The sequence below is a fragment of the Oculina patagonica genome, unplaced genomic scaffold (assembly GCF_052425735.1).
Source record: "Oculina patagonica isolate OP01 unplaced genomic scaffold, crgOcupat unplaced2, whole genome shotgun sequence".
Taxonomy (NCBI): Eukaryota; Metazoa; Cnidaria; class Anthozoa; order Scleractinia; family Oculinidae; genus Oculina; species Oculina patagonica.
Window position 1 is genome coordinate 1,121,605 of NW_027558036.1, and position 21,639 is coordinate 1,143,243.

At 39.4% G+C, this 21,639-nt stretch overlaps 1 protein-coding gene and 1 long non-coding RNA gene across 2 annotated transcripts in view; both read left to right on the top strand.

Annotated features, from left to right (window-relative positions):
* Positions 1 to 8,183: 8,183 nt before the first annotated feature.
* The window catches only part of LOC144640140 (uncharacterized), a 45,923-nt gene continuing 32,467 nt past the window's right edge, over positions 8,184 to 21,639 (top strand). The window contains exons 1-2 of the mRNA XM_078499351.1: positions 8,184 to 8,249; positions 8,486 to 8,557. The gene's annotated coding sequence lies outside the window, so the exon portion shown is untranslated. The remainder of the gene's footprint in view (positions 8,250 to 8,485; positions 8,558 to 21,639) is intronic.
* On the top strand, positions 8,910 to 13,146 carry LOC144640172 (uncharacterized). Its single transcript, XR_013568299.1, has 3 exons — positions 8,910 to 9,475; positions 9,810 to 9,935; positions 12,276 to 13,146. It is a non-coding gene; the product is annotated as an uncharacterized LOC144640172 (long non-coding RNA).

Below are 21,639 nucleotides of genomic sequence, written 5' to 3' on the forward strand. Positions count from 1 at the left end.
ACAGAAGACAAGCGTTTGAACCGTCGACAGTAGCGACATACCGGTCGCAGTTGTGTGCATACCTCCGTTTTCTGCCTCTATTTGTGCTACCAACCAGTGCACTGCAAGGGCCATCACCTCTTGCGCTATGTGGTCTTCCTCGCAAGAACTTTGTGAACTTTAAGTATTCCGTGCTACCTCAAAATAGTACGATACCGATCTGCGACATGGGTTTCCAAACCCGACTTTAAGCGCCACCATTCAAGTACAAAAAAACTTTACTTATACGTGTCATTATAATACGCATAAACAGCAAAGCAGTTTTTCAAAAGCTACCTATCGCACCAGCCATCCTCACCAGAATTTTCCAACAACTTGACCTTACTATATCGTTAAACGCAACCTTCTGGGCTGCGTGTTTGGTGGCCTTTTTCTCCTTTTTTTTCGTAAATCAAACCTTCTTTTACAGACCGTAGCAGTGTTCGATCCACAAAAACATCTACGACGATGTGACATACACCTTTTTAATTGGGGCATCGTGCTTTTTGTTTGCTGGTCCATAACTCTCAATATCGTAACCGTACAATTCTCAGACCCAGTTCCCAAAGTTGAGCATTTTAATCTCTGCCCAATGTCCGTACTTGTGCACGCATTCAAGCTGCCAAGTGCTTCAAGCCACTAAACACGATTTGGGCCCTGCGTTTACATATAGGAAGAATGGAGGCTGAACTATTTGTAAGTACATGCACCTGTTCAGTATTTAAATTTAAAGATTTCAGGAAAAATGTCTTCACAACTACATCGAAGAGCAAATCATAAATTTTCGCAGCAAATGTTTTTTTATTGATTTTTACTTTCCCTTGAAAGTTGCAAGGTATTTAAATTGCATACATTTTACATTTTGTTAAGAAGATTGATTTTGATATTTGTAGTTTAGTGTTTTTCCTGTTTTCATTTCTCGTGGTCGTTACTCCAAGTGTAAGAGCTATAGTAACATGATGTTAAGAAGAAAGAAATCATTAAGGACAGACAGTACCTCACTGAGACGCTACGTACGTTCACTTACGCTCTTCTTGTCCACCCGTCCTTTTTTTGTCGGTCGGTCTGTCGGTCTCTCCGTCTGATTATCTGTTAAATTCTGGTTTCATTTGTTACAGGGACCTTAGCGACAATAAAATAAAAGCGCTGCCTGGAGGAATATTCATTATATTTATTTAAATTTAAAGATTTCAGGAAAAATTTCTTCAACAAACAACATCAGAAAGAAAAAAAACACGAAAAAAGGCAAATCAAACTAAATTACATAATTCCTTACTTTATAAGCCACTTCCCTTTAAAATTTTGAATAATCTATTTATTTTCTTCTCAGTTTCATATTTAATAATCATTTTGTTCTAAAAACTTTGAATTTATGTCCGGTTTCTTCTGCAGTCCCACAGAAACAATTTTACAATAATAATAAAGTAGTTTAGTAAATCCAAAGAAGGGCACTGCTTTGATGTTATTCCAAATACAAAATTTTGCAAAGTAAGACGAGCTACTTGATTTCATTAGAGGTACCAGCAAGATTCAAAATCATTCCAAAACTGTCTGACGTGGGGACACTGGTAAAAAAATGATACAAAGTTTCTGGTTCAGCCTCATAGAAAGTAAATAAATAATCAGTTTTGAAACCAGTTTTGTTTTATTTCGCATTCGTGAAATGTCTTGGTATTCACGTGGATAAAATACTGTCGTGACCGAAAAAATGGTTATCTACAGCTCGTGATGTTTTGAACTGACATGAAACATCCGTTTTAACTGAAATATAGATAATTTCAAATCCATTTTTCTCTCGCGGGGTCAGCTTTAGGAATGAGTGCTAAAGTTTTAGCAGGTTTTTGTTAGCTGTACTTAAGCTATTGCCATGCTAAGAGATCTCTTTGATAACTTTATTTTGGCATGTATTTCTCGAATGTTGGGTGGAAACTATCGTAACTTATGAACAGGGTAATTGCCTATCGTTCTTGGTACCTGTTATTACAATTTTTACTTCCCAGAGAGTCTTATAACACTTGAGATCGCTACTAATGGTGAAAGTTTAGCGATACTCTATGGATGGTCGTAACTTTTACGGGATCGTTACCTTCGGAACTTTACAGTATGACGTCAAGTCAAAGGATGTCTCAGATAAGCATAGATGGTCTGACTTAAAAACCTAAAGACCTAGGAATAAAGCTACACCTATAACAAAAGAACAGCGGTTTAAGTTGCAGCCTATCTAATTGAAAAAGGTTCCAAAGTCAAGGCACGAAATCGATAAAAAAAATAGTAACTGTGAATTACGTTTTAATTTGTAATTACCAAAAAACAGAAAGCTTGAAAAAATACTTGTTTTTTATAAAACATCTTTTTTTTCACTTTTATAAACCAACTTTACTAAAACCTACATATTTCAGGTTTACAAGCACGAAAAATATAAGACGGATTCGATAAAGTCCCAATAATCTTATCGACTTACCGAACGTTTTGCAACCAAAAAATAAAGAAATACACAGCGACGCCTCAAGCAGCGACAATATTAAACAATTATTGCATGAGCGCGCGTTGGATATGAGACGGTAGATAGCCAACGAGGCGACTAGCGTCGAATTGGTTATAACTATCTCATATACAACATTATTAAATTCTCAACCTCGGATATTGCATTTCTAGCTTTCTGATTGGTTCACTGAATCCCGGTTATCAGCTCATATACCTATGTTTGACCTTATATGGGAAATAAGTGCGGCAAGTGCCGCTCAGCGTAAAATTTTTCTGCGGGAAGCGACAGTTCCATCCGAAAAATGGTTGAAAACAGCAAATTTGGCGAGCTTTATGAACAAGAAATAAACAGCGGTGCCTACAAAAACCACAGAAATGCCATAGTAAAATTAACTACGCAAAGCAAAAGGATTAATGCGAAAAGTTTAATTAAAAATACTTGTAAACGCACAACAAGAGCGAGTGAATAAAGTAGCGACATACCGGTCGCAGTTGCGCGCATAGCTCTGTTTCTGCCTCTATTTGTGCTACCAACCAGTGCACTGCAGAGTCATCATCTCTTGCGCTATGCGGTCTTCCTCGCAGAAACCGTGAAACCGGTTTTTAAGCATTCCGTGCTACCTCAAAATAGTACGATACCGCATCTGCAGCATGGGTTTCCAAACCCGGCTTTAAGCGCCATCATCCAAGCACAAAACAACTTTACTTATACGTGTCATTATAATGCGCATAAACAGCAAAGCAGTTTTTCAAAAGCTACCTATCGCACCAGTCATCCTCACCAGAATTTTCGAACAACTTGACCTTACTATATCGTTAAACGCAACCTTCTGGGCTGCGTGTTTGGTGGCCTTTTTCTCCTTTTTTTCGTAAATCAAACCATCTTTCACAGACCGCAGCAGTATTCGATCCACAAAAACATCTACGACGACGTGACATACACCTCTTTAATTGGGGCATCGTGCTTTTTGTTTGCTGGTCCATAACTATTCAATATCGTAACCGTACAATTCTCAGACCCAGTTCCCAAAGTTGAGCATTCTAACCTCTGCCCAATGTCCGTACTTGTGCACGCATTCAAGCTGCCAAAGTGAGTGCTTCGAGCCACTAAATACGATTTGGGCCCTGCGTTTACTTAAAAAAAGAAAGGCGCCCTGACATCACTAACATACTCGGTTTTCACTAATAAGATTAAGCTTTCACTCAAATGATGCGGTATTGACAGTTCTAAATACTCTGGGTACTCCTTTTGTCGGGAAGTAGCGAGGTATGCCCAAAGTTGCGGTGTCTCTGGGCATTACATTTAACTCCCAGGCGATTGGCGCTCAAACGGGTATGAACGCTATTTAGACTGTTAACGTTGTCTTCAATATAAATTAGCTGCTTTAAGCATATATGATGAGAGAGGCTATCACTCACTCGTGATTCCAACAACTCCTTGGGGGAAATTTGGGGAATTCACGCGTTGGTCATTGCATTAAAGACCCGGAGGCCCAAATGAGTTGTTGTGTATTTTGGGTATGAAAGAGATGTTTATCGTAATTAAATACAATAAGCGGAAATGCTAGCCAAGCCCAACAGATACATATAGCGAGATGACCACAATCAACTGGCATATTTTGTTAGCTAATGAGCGAACAACAACAGAAGAACGTAGTTAGCAAGTGTATTTGCTTTTGGAATTCACGCGTTGGTCATTGGAATAAAGACCTTGAGCCCCCCAATGAGTTGCCGTGTATTCAATAAACGCAAATTTTCGTTCATTTCATTTTTTTTTACAGGCACATTTGCCATTATAAAAAAGGACGATACAATAAAACGTACTGAGTTGAAATGTACCAATCTTGTTTGAAGCACTATTATTAAAAATGATTAACTGACTGAGGGGTTTTTCGTCGTTCATGGAAACGCTACATTTACTGGTTATTATTGTTCTTGTCAACCCGTACCGTTTGTCTGTCTGTCCGTCTAATAATTAACTTGATAGCAAACAGGGGCAATATCAACTAAAGTTAACGGTATAATGCATAAAAATTCGCGGGTAGACCGACAACATATTCAACAGCTACCTGTCAACTTATTGGTTTTGATCATCATCTTAACATTTTTCATGAGCTTAAATTCTCGTTTCATTTGTTACAGGTACCTTAGCCACAATAAAATAGAAGCGCTGCCTGAAGGAATATTCCAAAACTTAACAGAGCTATCGGACATGTAAGTACATGCACCTGTTCAGTATTTAAATTTAAAGATTTCAGGAAAAATGTCTTCAGAACTACATCGAAGAGCAAATCATAAATTTTCGCAGCAAATGTTTTTAATGATGTTTACTTTCCCTTGGAAGATGCAAGGTATTTAAATTGCATAAATTTTACATTTCGTTAAGAAGTTCGATTTTGATATTTTGTAGTTTAGTGTTCTATTTTTTTCTGTTTTCATTTCTCGTGGTCGTTACTCCAAGTGTAAGAGCTATAGCAACGTCATGTTAAGAAGAAAGAAATCATTAAGGACAGACAATACCTCACTGAGAGGTAATGTCTACAAATGCTACGTTCATTTACGTTGTTCTTGTCCATCCGTCCTTTGCCTGTCGGTCAGTCTGTCGGTCTCTCCGTCTGATTATCTGTTAATTCTTGTTTCATTTGTTACAGGCGGACCTTAGCGACAATAAAATAGAAGCGCTGCCTGAAGGAATATTCCAAAATTTATCAAGTCTGTGGACTTTGGGAGTACATGAATCTGGCAAATATTAAAATTTAAAGATTTCAGGAAAAATTTCTTCAACAAACAACATCAGAAAAAAAAAAACACGAAAAAAGGCAAATCAAACTAAATTACATAATTCCTTTCTTTATATGCCACTTTTCTTTAAATTTTTCAATAATCTATTTTTTTCTTCTCAGTTTCATATTTAATAATCAGTTTGTTCTAAATCTTTGAATTTATGTCCGGTTTCTTCTGCAGTCCCACAGAAACAATTTTACAATAACAATAAGGTTGTTTAGTAAATCCAAAGAAGGGCACTGCTTTGATGTTATTCCAAATACAAAATTTTGCAAAGTAAGACGAGCTACTTGATTTCATAAGAGGTACCAGCAAGATTCAAAATCATTCCAAAACTGTCTGACGTGGGGACACTGGTAAAAAAGAATGATACAAAGTTTCTGGTTCAGCCTCACAGAAAGTAAATAAATAATCAGTTTTGAAACCAGTTTTGTTTTTTTTTTCGCATTCGTGAAATGTCTTGGTATTCACGTGGATAAAATACTGTCGTGGGCGAAAAATTGGTTAACTACAACTTGTGATGATAATATGTTTTGAACTGACATGAAACGTCCGTCTTAACTGAAATATAAATAATTTCAAATCCATTTTTCTCTCACGGGGTCAACTTGAGTACTTAAGTTTTAGCAGGTTTTTGTTAGCTGTACTTAAGCTGTTGCCATGCTAAGAGATCTCTTTGGTAACTTTATTTTGGCCTGTATTGCTCGAATGTTGGGTGGAAACCATCTTAACTTATTAACAGGATAATTGCCTATCGTTCTTGGTACCTTTTATTACAACTTTTACTTCCCAGAGAGTCTAATAACACTTGGGATCGCTACTAATGGTGAAAGTTTAGCGATACTCTATGGATGGTCGTAACTTTTACGGGATCGTTACCTTCGGAACTTTACAGTATGACGTAAAGTCAAAGGATGTCTCAGATAAGCTTAGATGGTCTGCCTTAAAAACCCAAAGACCTAGGAATAAAGCTACACCTATAAACAAAATAACAGCGGGTTAAGTTGCAGCCTATATAACTGAAAAAGGTTCCAAAGTCAAGGCACGAAATCAATAAAAAAATAGTAACAGTGAATTAAGTTTTAATTTAAAATTACAAAAAAAACAGAAAGCTTGAAAAAAATACTTGTTTTCTATAAAAGATCTTTTTTCCACTTCAATTTATAAACCAACTTTACTAAAAACCTACATATTTCAGGTTTACAAGCACGGAAAATATAAGACGGATTCGATAAATAGATGCAAACCGAACACTATAAAAGTCACAATAATCTTATCGACTTACCGAACGTTTTGCAACCAAAAAATAAAGAAATAAACAGCGATGCCTCAGACAGCGACAATATTAAACAATTATTCCATGAGCGCGTTGGATATGTAGATAGCCAACGAGGCGACTAGCGCCGAGTTGGTTATAACAACAACAAGCGCGAGTGGAATAATTGTTTTATTAAAAACATCCAAAGAATTGCAATATTTGAGCACCCCTTTAGTTCCCGGCTGTTAACGCTGATGCGTACACCTACCATATCTGTAGTCCATAGTATATTAGCTCATAAACCATGGCCTGTAAACTAATCAAAACTCAGGAACTGCAATATACCATGCTTAGTTTTTAATAACAACTTTTGTTATACACCCGCAGTTTCATTTGCTCTTAACACGATTTCCATCGGCTGATTAGTGATCACGTGACCTTGCATAAAATAAAATGTATTCCACGAGGGTAACATTTCCATCAAATGTTTCCCTTGCGGAATACATTTAGCTGACTGAATGTGATCAATGGGAAAATCACGTGATCGGAACGTGACTGAGGCCGGTGGCGTGATTTTGGCGTCATGTTTTTGAAGCTCACTTCTCGAGGATTCCAGGAAATTTGTTGCTAGTTCTTCGAAGTTTTTGAAACACACTACTGCTACTGCTACTGCTACTGCTACTGCTACTGCTACTGCTACTGCTACTGCTACTGCTACTGTTACTGCTACTGCTACTGCTACTGCTACTGCTACTGCTACTGCTACTGCTACTGCTACTGCTACTACTACTACTACTACTACTACTACTACTACTACTACTACTACTACTGCTGCTACTGCTACTGCTGCTGCTGCTGTTACTACTGCTACTGCTACTGCTGCTGCTGCTGCTGCTACTACTACTGCTACTGCTACTGCTACTGCTGCTGCTGCTGCTTCTACTGCTGCTACTACTGCTACTGCTACTGCTACTGCTACTGCTACTGCTACTGCTACTGCTACTGCTACTGCTGCTGCTGCTACTGCTACTGCTACTGCTACTGCTACTACTGCTGCTGCTGCTACTGCTACTGCTGCTGCTGCTGCTGCTGCTGCTACTGCTACTGCTGCTGCTGCTGCTGAACACGGCTGCTACTGCTACTGCTACTGAGTCACTGTTACTTTAGTAACTGAGTCCTCTCACTACCTACTCATTCCTGTTTTTCCCTTAAGCCCTTGTTAAACGGTAATGCGTACAGACTTGCGTTGGCTGGCCAAACGCACCCGCAAGTTTACTCGCCAGTGAACGCAAGTTGTACTTGAAGTTAACAGCAAGACTCGCACTGATTTTCGTTGGGTGGCAAAACGGGTGAAAACTTGCGTTGACTTGCGTGCAAATTTGGTCTCGACCAAAGTGAACGCAATTTATCGCAAGTCAATGCAAGTTCACGAACGCAAGTCCTGGCCCAACGGAGATGCAAGTACTAGTGAACTTAAGTTAAAAGCTTCCGGCTACTTGCGTCCCCGTTTGGCCAGACTTTACATATACGTACAGTGATATTTCATTAGCAGTATTACGTCAAGGAAACATATTTCCTTGTTTAGTTTTCTTAGATACGCTAAATGACAATGTCTTGCATTTCTTCTTTCCAGGTACCTGCAATGGAATCAACTTAGCAATCTAACCTCCGGATTATTCTCCAATCTGTGGGGACTGGGGACTTTGTAAGTTCGTTACCATTCTTTCTTTACATTTTAATTCTTTAAGGGAATGTCGTGGGGATCCGACTATTTTCTTGGCTTCTTTGCACGCTGACGCCATTGCTGTAGTAAAAGGAAAATAAGTTTATATTCGGTGAAGAACATGAACACATTATGCTTCATTTCTTTAATATTCTGGTGGTTGTGATAGATATGAAACTCGTTTTTTCTTAATAATTACTTAACTTTGGTTTTTACAGGGATGTTAGCCACAATAAAATAGAAGTGCTGCCTGAAGGAATATTCCAAAGCTTACGAAGGCTGACATATTTGTAAGTACATACATTTGGCAAGTATTTCAAGTTGAAGATTCAAGGAAAAATGTCTTCAGAACTATATCTTATTAAAAATTGTCACAGTAAATTTTTTATCCATGGATACTTTCCCTTGCAAGTCGCAGGTTGTTTATGTTCCCCTAAATCTTAAATTTCTTTAAGCAGAGTGATTCTCCATTCTTGTACGTAGTTTAGCGCTTTTCCTGTTTTCATTCTTTTGGGCACTACTTCAAAATTTACAGTTACTGCTCCCGATTATAACGTTGCCAACCTTGGGCGGCCCTTACCTGATAACTTTTAGCGGAGCTCCTTAGCGGCCCGTAAGGGCCGCAGAGCGGAGCACCATACCCATAAAAAAAAACACATGAAAAAAAAAAAAACACATGAAATAAAATAGGAAACCTCTGCATCCGAGTTTTCATGGTCATCATGGCTAGCGGCATGCCTCGCGGGCGCGTACGGCGGCGTACAAACGTACGTACGGTGTTGCGCACATCCGGGATCTTGAAAGGTCTTGACAACTCGCGCAGTACTGGCGCGAAATAATTTTGCAGTGTGAGGAAAAAAAAGTGTGAGGTCTAAACAGCTAGTCTGAAAGTTAGAACTTGAGACAAACACATTTATTTTGGCTCCTTGTTATGCCGATGACTACAAACGAGAGCAGGGTAAACTTAACTTCGAGGAAACAGGGTTTAAGCGATTTGCGACGGGAAAGAGATCGCGAGAGATCCAGAAAACCCGGACAGAAAGCAGGCGAAAAAGTATAGCAAAGCGCCTGTCGAACCTGGTAGCAAAGTAGCGAAGAAAAGCGACTAAAATAGCAAGAGAGGTGCCGAGGAAACAGGCAAAGAAATAGCGGAGAACAAGGGAACGGAGATAAAACGAGCAGACGAGTGTACCTACTGCGGCCAACTGGTGAGTACAAAACTGCAGTGTTTCCGTCATTTAATATCTCTACGTTTTGTCTTAAGCTTACTTTATACGCAAAGTAAGCTTATATTGACGGCACATTTTACTTGCTTTCGCCACTAAGCATTTGCTTGTGACATGAACAATGTTGAAAAATACTATTCCTTAAAATTCAGTTTTACCAGGTTTTACTGATCAAATAGGAGGATTTGATTATGTAAACAAATAATTGTTGGGCCTTCGATGAACGAATTCACAAAGAATATCACTTCAACACATCTCGAAGAAAATTAAGCTTACGATTTTTAAATGCTTGTGATATGATTATTTTGTTTTACAGTGCTGGAAGAGCAGCTGAGATGAGAATGAAAGTGATGTCAGTTTGCACGAAGCACCTGGAATTTCGTTAACTCCGAGTGAAATAGATCGATTCAGTGTATGCAGTTTATTGATATTCATGATGGAGGTAAAATTACTGTTCATTTAGTCAGAGTAAATAAACTTCAGCTTCATTACTTAGCTCTTTCGTTCCCAAATATATTAAATAATCCACTTGTCATGTAGTTCTGTTCACTATTGAGCGTTCATGTGGATTACATAACAATGTCAACAATTTTGAGATTTTGAGGTCTGTTTTGCTGGTTTCATTCAGAATGTCAACAGTAAATGTTATATTTGTCATAAAAAAATCACAATCTTGTTGTGGAATTTGGAAAATGCACACAACAAAGGTTAATGACTACTGGAAAACTGGAATCTTTGTGAGTAAATTCATGCCATTTTAGACACTGTATGCAGCTGTGCATGCAAACTTATTATTAATTAAATGTGTATCTTTAAAAATCTTAGTATTACTGTTAAGAAAAAAGCTTTTAAGATGTGGCAATGTTTTTCCTATGCATGTACATGTATATATAGGGGTAGAGGGGAGGGGGAGTATTTAAAGGTCAAACCTTTTAAAGAGGGAGTGTAAGGGTTTGCAGTGATGCTTTGAGTTTATTAAAATATCAGGACCTGAACAATCGATGGAATCGATAATCGATGGCAATCGATAACAATCGATGACAATCGATATCAATTAATCGATTGATATTGATAATCGATGAACAATCGATCGCTAAAGTTTTTGTGATTATCGATTGTCATCGATTATCAATTTCATCGATAATCGATGACAATCGATCAATTAACTAACATCGATTTTCATCGATTATCAATATCATCGATTACCAATTCAATCGATCATTTAACTGCCATCGTTTTTTATTTGACTAGTATTTGATAAATATGTTTACTTTAAAACACACGGTCTCTCTTGTATGTTATATTTTATTAGCAACAACAATGATAACCTTTCCAAAAAATGTCAATACAACGAGAAACTTACTAACTTAACAGTAATAAGGCAATAATTATTTAAAACAAACGTTTTGAGCTTAAGTCTTATTCGCCTCCATCAACGAAGCGTACGCTTTTCGGTCTGGTTTGCTTTCGAACCAACTCCTGGCAAAGTAAATAGAAATCGCAACTTACAGAATTCCTCGCTGTCTAAGTACAATGTAATTTTTCTAAAACTCTGTCTTGTAGTCCATAAACATTTTCTCGCTCGTCCGAAATATTTCAAATCAAACAGTAGCAGAGAGAACTCAAAAATACGTCGTCCGTACGTCGGAACGAAAACGAGACAACAGTGGGAGTCTGGTGATGAGTTTCGCCTGTCACGTCCGCCATTTTTGACTCGATCACGAATAACGAAGTGTCTTTGGAATTCTAGCGCTAGCAAACAGTAGGAAACTCGAATGAAAAACAGAAACATTAAAGCTTATGATGTAAACTTCATCTCAATGGAAAGGAGCTTTATTATTTTTTTTTACAAAACAACATATGTAAGTATTTACTTCATGCTTCGGATTGATTGTGTGTTTAATGCCAATCGATGGCAATCGATGAAGTTCGCGACCACCAAAGTGTGATTATCGATTGATCATCGATTGGCCGATGCCAATCGATGCCAATCAACAGTAATTAATGGATTGTCATCGATTGATCGATTGATTTTCCGATCATCGATTTTCATCGATTGTTCAGGTCCTGAAATATTTACAGTAGAACCCTGCTAACTCGAACTCTGAAGGGAAACGAAAATGAGTTCGAGTTAGCGGGGTTTTTCGAGTTAGCGGGGTTGATTGAATATTTTATTTGCCAAGTTAATAATTGATAGTTTACTGATTTTTAAGCACTTCAGTATACAGTACTGTGCAAATTGAACTTATCTTGCCAGAAACTCTAAAGCGACCACACATTCTTTTGTTAAGAGTGGAAAATGACTGTCAAATACATGATCTGTTCATTGCTATAATCAATGGGCAACCGTTGCGAGTTGCAAGTTCTGGAATTCGAGTTATCAGCGTAAAAAGTTTGACCCAAATTTTGTTCAAGGGAAACAAAATTTAGTTCGAGTTAGCGGGGTTTTCGAGTTATCCGAGTTCGAATTTAACCGAGTAAAAATGACTGAAAAGTGGGGTCAAATCCAAGGGAAATGGAAGTGAGTTTGAGTTAGCAAGGTTGTTCGAGTTATCCGAGTTCGAGTTACCGGTTTTTTTTTCTGTAGTTGACTTCGCAGTTATCAGTAAAAAAAATAGTCTGTGCTGATACATCTCTGTTAAATATATAAGGTATCCTTTCGCATCCAGTAGTTTTGCTTCACTTTATACAAGCTTGCGTTAAGTGTTTTGTTTTATAAATTATTGATTTTCATACCAATTAATCAATTTTAATTTAATCTGTGGCATTTGACTTTTTTCAGGGTTAACATGAATTTCAGAATTTGCAGAGCCACAGACACAAAAACAGAATGTGGACAAGGACATCAAAAGAAAACAGGAAGGATTAAGATTATCCAGCTTGATGTTTGGGTGTCTTCATGATGCCATTTTCAAGAGACTAGTAAATTACATGTAAATTGAAATCAAGAAAAGCTGCAAATGAGCAAAGTTTATATTTTAAATGTTAACGTATTTACAGTGTACTTCAGAAAACAACTTCTTGATTGACCTGTCTCTTTCACATCTTTTTAGATGTAACAAGGGCATTATGAAGTGATCTTTTTAAGAATAATTTATGCAGCCAAAACAGTAACAGCAGAAATGAATGGGAGTTTAAAATTGCTATTTTCAATGTTTTGGCTGGTAAGAAACCACATGTGACCAAGCTAAAATCTCTTTGGCCGGTTAACATGACCTGTAAGTGTCCAAATATTTTGAGCCCTCGACTACACAGGACTTACATGTAGTTGTCTAATTACTGTATATCATAAGATCTTTGGTTGACCTTGGGGGAGGTAGTGGAGGTAAAAAGCAATGTAATAATTTGAATTTGGATTGGTAATGCTGAAACTGGTGTAATTCTTAAGTATAGAGGTTAAAATCGTGATTGCAAGCAATATGCAATACCAATTTCATTCTTATGTGTTGTATGCTGCGTACAATTTATAAGAACAGCTATAATGTTAAAATTAGTGAAATATTCTAAAGCCAGATTAAATTTGCAGTATCCATTAGGTACCATGAAGCAACCAAATTGTGACTCATTTGCTTACTTTGTGAACTTCATGACGAATGGGCAACATGACTCCACAAAAATGTGTACAATAAAGCATACAAATTTTTAAAAGAGCAGTCAAAGTATTGATGCTTTTTTTCTTGCATAGTTTTATACACAAGCAAACATGATTCTATTTTTTCTGCGTAATCAAAGAACAAAACTGAGTTTGAGACACACAAACAATATTCTATCTTCCCAGAATTTTTTTTTTTTTTTTTTATTTCTGTAAGTGAAGTGAAACCCCTTAAGAGGAAGGGGACTCAAAAAGACATGTAAAAGTAAAAAAGGTGCTATCATCCTTTTTTTTGGGGGGGGGGGGGGGGGCGAGGGGGGTGGGATGGGGTTACAGAATGTCCCTTCTTTGCTTCCAGTTAGTTTCACTCCGGTTTGCTTGTAGTTAGGTTCACCCCTGTTTGCTCGCAGTTAGCTTTATTCATCCGGTGTGCTTGGGATTAGCTTTCACTCTAGTTTGCTTGTGGTTAGCTTTCACTCCGGTTTGCTTGGCATTAGCTTATGGCAATATGCTGTAAACCCTTTGCTACATGTATGACCTCTGCCATTTCCATTCAAAATTAAAATATAGGCAAATAGTGAAAATAAAAACAAATGAATGAATGAAAAAAAGAAAATTAACCATATTCTTAATGTAGATCTATATTATTTCCTATATACTCTAAATGTTAAGTGCTTTGCTAATTTACCACGTGATATGCCTATCTACCCCAACATGCAGCCCTACTACCCCCTCCTTATCTTCGAAGGTTACATAATTACCCGTTTTGCAGCATAATTTCCCATCCAGACTTCTGGATCATAATGCTGTCGGTGGAATTAAAACGTTTTGATTGATTTTGTTTGTTCTCGGCTTATTTGGTGTTGCTGTATACGGTACTCCCATATAAGGGCTATACGGGTATGTGCTGCTCAACAGGGTGTGCCTTTTGCCTCTCTGACTCTGAAACAGGGTATACAAATCACTCTTTTGACTGTGGAACACTATCAAGTTTAGCTATGAAAATCCGCTCCTCTCATTGGTTTTTCTCCAAGCCACAGACAAAGTCAAGTGAGCGCTTTGTGATGTACGCTAGTGTTTTTATATCTATCTTCATATATTTTTCATTGTGGATATTGTCTGGAACAGGGTACCTATTTTGCACTGTTTGTCTGGAACAGGGTCGCAAATTGAGCCGTTTTTCTCTGGAACAGGTCCAGAGTCTCAGCGACTCAGTGGCACACCCCTTGAGTAAATTTTAGGGAGTACCTCTCCCCCCCCCCCCCCCCCCGGGACACGGTAAAAAAAAGTAAGTAACAATATTAAAATTTATAAAAAAAAAAATAAAACGAATATTATATTCTTAGCCTTAAAATTGTACAATGGCTTGAATTCAGGTTTCAATAAAGTGCAAAATAATTAACTGGGGAGCTCCGCTTTTAGGCTTGCCTAAATCTATATATTACATAGTGTGCATGGGATAACCTATCAAAAGGTGTCGCAACCAGAGATTACAGATGTTGCGGAATTAGGGCTAGAAAGGTTATTTTTACGACAGACTACCGTAACGTTTTGTAAGTAACGACACTTGCTAATGTTGAGATGTTGGTCCACAACATAAATACCCACGCACAGACGGTCCAACATCTGTATTAAACGGCGAATATTTTTGTTAATTCCTAACGATGATTACAAATGAATTAAAACAAAACAACACACAATGAGGGGCGACAAAAATAAAAAAAAAAAACAAGTAATACAGCGAAACGTGGCTTACCAATTGCTGAAAGGAAACAAGGTCCGGGTAACCGACTGCAAACGTGACACGAAGTGAGAGAGAAAAAGGCCGCACGAATATAAAGAGTAAATTATAGCATACGGCCAGCGAAAAATATAGGCATGCAGAGTAAATACACAAAGCAAATATTACAATTTGGTAAATTGACGCAGCAGAGACTCACTCCCGAATTGGCCTGCTTAGCCACTCGCGTAGGTGCAGATAAAACAAACTGGACGCTACACCATCGTCTCTCGTAGACGGTAGGATGCCAACTACGAAAGTGACGAAATTATAACAAATATTTGTTTTAAGAACATTAACTTTCCGCGGGACAACTATCAGCCGATAGTTCCTCGACAGAAACACTCCATTGTTTAAACAGAACATACGTTAAAACTGTAGATGCCCGGAACCCCAGATGTGCGCATGGATTGTTGAGTATCGCTGAACGACTTCGCCTCCATTCTCTTGTTTTGTTGTTTTAATGATCCTCAATACCGCAGTACCTTAATGGATCATCCCTATATCCACAATCTATCTCCCATACCTTATTTCATACTCGTACCCATACCAGAGATTGAAACGTGTAACGCGCGTTCACAGCGTTTGAATATTCAGTTTTGCCAAGTACCATATTTGGAAACACGAAGAGTTTGTTCGTGAATACTTTATACACGTAATGACACACGCAACAACATTTTCGGTTTTGCGGTTTATTAAGTTACTTGAATTCCGATCTTAGCGCCGTAACTTACTTTCAGAAACTAAAGGAATTTATTAAGTGTATCAAAGTGAAGTTCTCCAGACTATTTTTAATGACGATGAAACAGGAGAATTTAACCAAATTTAACTTAACTCAACGAAGCTGGTTAAAAAAACAAGATTACGCCATTGAGCATGAGCTAGCGCGCGCTGTGAATTTAATCCAAATATTGCAATTTTGATTGGTTAATGTTTTCTCGCGATTTTCTAAATATGGTACTTGCTGGAAACGAATATGCAAACGCTTTGTAAAATGCGAATCATAGGGAGCTACACGTTTCAACCCTTATGAGTTTCTGCAGAAACCCATAAGTGTTGAAACGTGCAACTCTCTATAATTCGCATTGTACAAAAGTGTGTTGCACATTCGTTTCTACTAAGTACCATATTTGGAAAATCAGGCGAAAAAATTAGCCAATCAAAATTGCGCGCACTAGCTCGCGCTCGATAGCGTAATCTTGTTTTTGAACAAGCTTGGTTGAGTAAAGTTAAATTTGGCTAAATTCTCTTGTTTTTTCATCGTTAAGTACACTGGAGAACATCGCTTGGATACACTTTATGAAGTTCTTTAGTTTCTGTAGGAAATTTACAGCCTTTAGGTCGGAAGTAAGTAACTCACTGCAAAACCGAAAATGTTGTTTCGTGTGTCATTACGTGTGTAAAGCATTCGCATACAAACTCTTTGTGTTTCCAAATATGGTACTTGGGAAAACTGGATATTCAAACGCTGTGAACGCGCGTTACTCGTTTCAACCCTTATGGGTTTCTGCCCATTTCTCATCCCCAACCAAAACACTCCGCCACAATGATGAAACATCTTTCATTTTGCTAAGCCTAACCACAACCTCTAAATTTCACAGAAAGAGATAAATAAAGATTACCAAATTACATTTTGGCTCGTTACAAATACTGATGCGAGAACGCCTGAGTGATGAGTATTGAAGAGTTTTGTTCTTGGTAAACTGCGCTTAGGGACTGGTCAATAATTACCAGGGGGATTGGGCCGGAGCAATTGGAAAAGTGGTGGCTCAAAAATTTGTGACTCACCCTTTCCTTCTGGCTCAAAACTGATTGACCCACCCCTGATAGGGGGTTGAAAATTATATGTCCCACCCCCTTTGCTGAAAAAAATTTAGGAACCAATCATTTCTTTATCATCTGTTAGGAGTTGGAGATTTTTGATTTGACTTCAGCTTTTAAAGTGCAATTCCCTACATAGACATTTTCCCAGATGGACACTGCGGTTCCATGTACGTCTTTTTCCATTTTCTTTACACACCAAAGAAGGATGAATTTATAGCTTCTTATACTAGCCTTTTGTAAGTTTTCCACATATTTGTGTGTAAAGTCCATGGGGAAATTTAGACACAAACATATGCAAAAAACTGAATCAGTATGTAATATTAATTCATAATCAATTATTGAAAAAGACAACCACACTATTTGGCACGTGGAACGTCAGGACCATGTACGAAGCAGGTAAAGCTGCCCAGATTGCTGCTGAGATGACCACTTACAACTTGTCAATCTTGGGCCTTTGTGAGACAAGATGGATCGAGTCAGGCTGCATAAGGCTGTCAACAGGGCAGACTGTCCTATACTCAGGTCACGAGGATGCAAATGCTCCCCACACAGAGGGTGTTGGATTTATGCTGACTCCACAAGCTGCGAAGTCACTCATAGGATGGAACCCAGTATCATCCAGGATAATAACAGCAAGGTTTCACACTAAGATCGGAAAAGCCACCTTCATTCAGTGCTACGCGCCAACGAACGAAGCTGATGATGAGGCAAAGACTGACTTCTATGAGAGGCTGCAAGGTGTCATAGACAGAATAGCTAGAAAGGACTTGATAGTGTTGCTCGGGGATTTTGACGCAAAGGTGGGGAGCAACAATACAAGTTTTGAGACAGTTATGGGAAAGCAAGGTCTTGGTGAAATGAATGAGAACGGAGAGCTGTTTGCTGACTTTTGCTCCTTCAACAAGCTTGTCATCGGCGGAAGCGTTTTTCCGCACAAGAGGGTACACAAGGCGACTTGGGTCTCTCCAGACGGCAGAACTGAGAACCAGATTGACCATATCTGCATATCATCTAAGTTCAGAAGGTCATTGCTTGATGTTAGAGCAAAGAGAGGGGCCGATGTTGCTTCAGACCACCACCTTCTTGTAGGCAAATGCCGTTTGAAGCTGAACACTGGCATGCAGAAAATAAGCCATAAGTACAACATCAGGATGCTGAAGGACGATGAGATAAAGAACAGATTCCAACTCACCATCTCCAACAAGTACCAAGTGTTGGCAAGCCTTCAAGAAAATGAAGAGCATCGGGAGGAAAGGGAGAACCAAAGCATAGTCAACGAAATGTGGCAGGCCATGAAAAATGCATGGAAGGAGACGTGTGAGGAAACACTGGGAAGAGAGCGCAAACAGCATAAGACCTTTTTGAGTCTAGACACCCTGAAGAAGATAGAAGCCAGGAAGAAGGTGAAGGAGACGTTGAATCACAGCAGAACACGAGCTAAGAAAGCAGAAGCTCGCATCAGATACTCGGAAGTCAACAAGGAAGTTAAACGTAGCATCAGAAACGACCGAAGGAACTTTGTGGAAGACCTCGCGCGACAGGCAGAGGAGGCATCAGGCAGAGGCGATGCAAAAGAGCTATATTCCATCACAAGGAAACTGGCAGGTGATAGAAAGATCCCGGAAAGACCTGTCAAAACAAGAGCGGAGAGTTGCTCACTGACCAAGAAGAACAGCGAAAAAGGTGGGCAGATCATTTCAAAGAACTACTCAATAGACCTCCGCCAAGCGAGCTGCCTGACATACAACCAGCCAACACACCTTTGCAGGTCAGCGAGAGTAAGCCAAGTGAAGCAGAGATCAAGAGAGCCATCAGACAACTGAATAATGGAAAAGCAGCTGGTCCCGATGGCATACCATCAGAAGCCATCAAGGCAGATCTAAACACCTCGACCAAAATGCTGTATGAACTGTTTGGCAAGATCTGGGAAACGAACGAGATACCAGATGATTGGAAAGAAGGCTACCTAATCAAACTTCCAAAGAAGGGAGATCTGAAGGAATGTAAGAACTGGAGAGGAATCATGCTGCTGTCAACGGCGGGAAAAGTACTGAATAGGATAATTCTGGAGAGGTTGAAAGTAGAGGTGGACAAGCGGTTGAGAGAAGAACAGGCTGGGTTCAGGAAAGATAGGTCATGCACAGATCAAATTGCTACCCTGAGGATCATCTTGGAACAGTCTTTAGAGTGGAACTCTCCTGTTTATGCGACCTCTGTGGACTATGAGAAGGCATTCGATAGCGTTGATAGGGAAGTGTTGTGGAAGCTGCTACGCCACTATGGCATCCCAGAGAAATACATCACTCTTATACAGAAGACCTACGAGAAGTGCACCTGTAGAGTCATCCACAACGGAGTTCTTTCAGAACTGTTTGAGATGCCCACTGGAGTGCGCCAGGGTTGCTTGCTGTCGCCCTTCTTGTTCCTGCTTGTCATCGACTGGATAATGCGGAGGACGACAGAAAAACATCAGGATGGCATACAGTGGACACTCACGACCCGGTTAGAAGATCTTGACTTCGCCGACGACATTGCCCTTCTTTCACATAACCACAGGAGCATGCAATCCAAGCTAACAAGACTGGCAAAGATCTCAATGCAGACGGGCCTTAGGATCAGCAAATCCAAGACGAAGGTGATGAGGGTTAACATCAAGAATGCAGATAGGATAGAACTAGATGAGGATGAAATCGACGAGGTGGAGGACTTTGCGTACCTTGGAAGTAACATCAGCAAGGACGGTGGATCTGATCAGGACATCCGAGTGAGGATCGGAAAGGCAAGAACTGCATTCACCATCTTGACACCTGTTTAGAGATCAAAAGTGATTTCCAGAAAGACCAAACTACGATTATTTAATACCAACGTAAAGTCAGTCCTCCTTTACGGCTCTGAAACGTGGAGAGTAACAAAAGCGAACTCCACCAAACTGCAGACCTTTATCAACAAATGCCTGAGATCCATCATGGGCATCCACTGGCCAGAGGTCATAACAAATGAAGAGCTTTGGACAACAACTGAGCAGGAAAGGATCAACATCCAGATAAGAAGGCGAAAGTGGGGTTGGATTGGGCACACCCTCAGGAAAACAAACTGCAATGTCACCAAGCAGGCACTGAGATGGAACCCACAGGGGAAGAGGAGCCGAGGCCGTCCCAGAAACAGCTGGAGGAGGACGGTAGATGACGAGGCGAGCAAAGCAGGCTACACCTGGACGCAGATTGAAAGGATAGCCCAAAACAGAACACGATGGCGAGCAGTGGTTTCCGTGGACCTATGCTCCATGGGGAGCGAAAGGGTTTAAGTCAATTATTGAAGAGTTCATATTTTTATACAGAAATTAATAACAGAAACTTCAACCACTGTCCGTCATTCATATTTGCAAAGTGTTTGACTAAAGAGTTTACAGGTATTAAAAGGCCTAAAGGCCAGCGTGAATCTATGCAGGTTGAAGAGAGACAAGCAAAACTGATCTTGTTATGATCACAAGTCATCTAGGGGGGTCAGGGGCACGCTTCCCCCGGAAATTTTTATATTTGGGCCTTTTGAAATCGCTAGAAATTCATTTAAAACTGCTCACATGGAGAAATTTATCAATTTTATATAATGATGACTACAACTTTTCTTGGAACTGTAACAGTTTAAAGTTAGTGAATAAATAGGATGACCCACCCCTCTACGTGTAGATCAAAATTACATAACCCACCCCTTTTCCAGGGCTCAAAAACTGATGACCCACCGCCTTTCTGCTCCGGCCCACCCCCTCCCCCACCCCTTGTACTTTTTGACCAGTCCCTTAGGTCCAAAGCAAGGCAAGCTAAAATATCTCTAGCTGTTACCATCCAACGTCATCAATTGGTCTAACTTGTGTAATGTTTAGCCGTTGCCGAGGTCCCCCAGCCAACATTGGCCATAACAGATTCCAATGGTATAACAGCGAGAAGAAGAGAAATAGCGCAGCCACTGCGTATGCCATGCAGAGTCAACCGCCGGTTGCTTTAAGTCCCAGGGAGTTGTTTGGTATAAGAAGATAGACGGACCTGATCCGCCACGGAGTCAAAAAACTTATCAGTAACGTCGCCCGCTTTATTCGCCGCTTTAAAGAGAAAACCTTTTCTAATAGGAACACAGACTAAATCACACAGTTTAATTTGTGTAATTTTCTCTTTAGGGCGAACATATTACACGTGCCATCATGTAAAGACTTTGTTAGCGTGTGATTGAACAGGATACCTTCTTTTCCAGAAAAATAGAGTACTCTTGTTTTTTTCCAACTTAACTCTCCCGCCCTGTCGCCCGCAAAAAACCCCTGGGTCTTGGAGAAAGCTGGTTTCGAGCGCAGAGTACGTAAAGCTGAATTGGAGACTTATTGGGATCATTCAAAAAACTAAAATCTCTGCCAAATCTGTTATAATTAAATAAGGCTCATTTTGTGAGGGAATTATTCTTGTCAGCAGTTGCTCTTCTCGCGTAGCCGTTAAGTAGGACTTCACTTTCCAAGACGCTGCAGGGTTACCGTAGCCCGGGAACACGATATCGTCGAGAATTCTACCACACTTGCCAAATATAGATCTAAGTTTTCAAATGAAAGAGTCCACTGTTCCAAAAGCTCAGCTCCATAAACACAGTTTTTATCGTGAACAACAGTTTTCCACCTCCTGTCTATCCAGATAACAAAGTTAACTGCATCACCGGTATAAGCTGTCGTAATATCTCTATCAGACTAGTTTGTGTAAGGGATGTTTGAAGCTGACATTTATGACCGCAACGTTGCCAAAATTGAAAGTCATTGTCATTTGGATAAGAACAGGACGGACATGATACAGAAGTCACGAAGATCGTTAGCACTAACGGAAATTGCCGCAAAAAGTAGATACGAAAAAACAGTTAGAATCTAGTAGTCATTGCTCTCCCACCTGGAAAGCCCATAGAGAAGAGCTAATTGCTTTC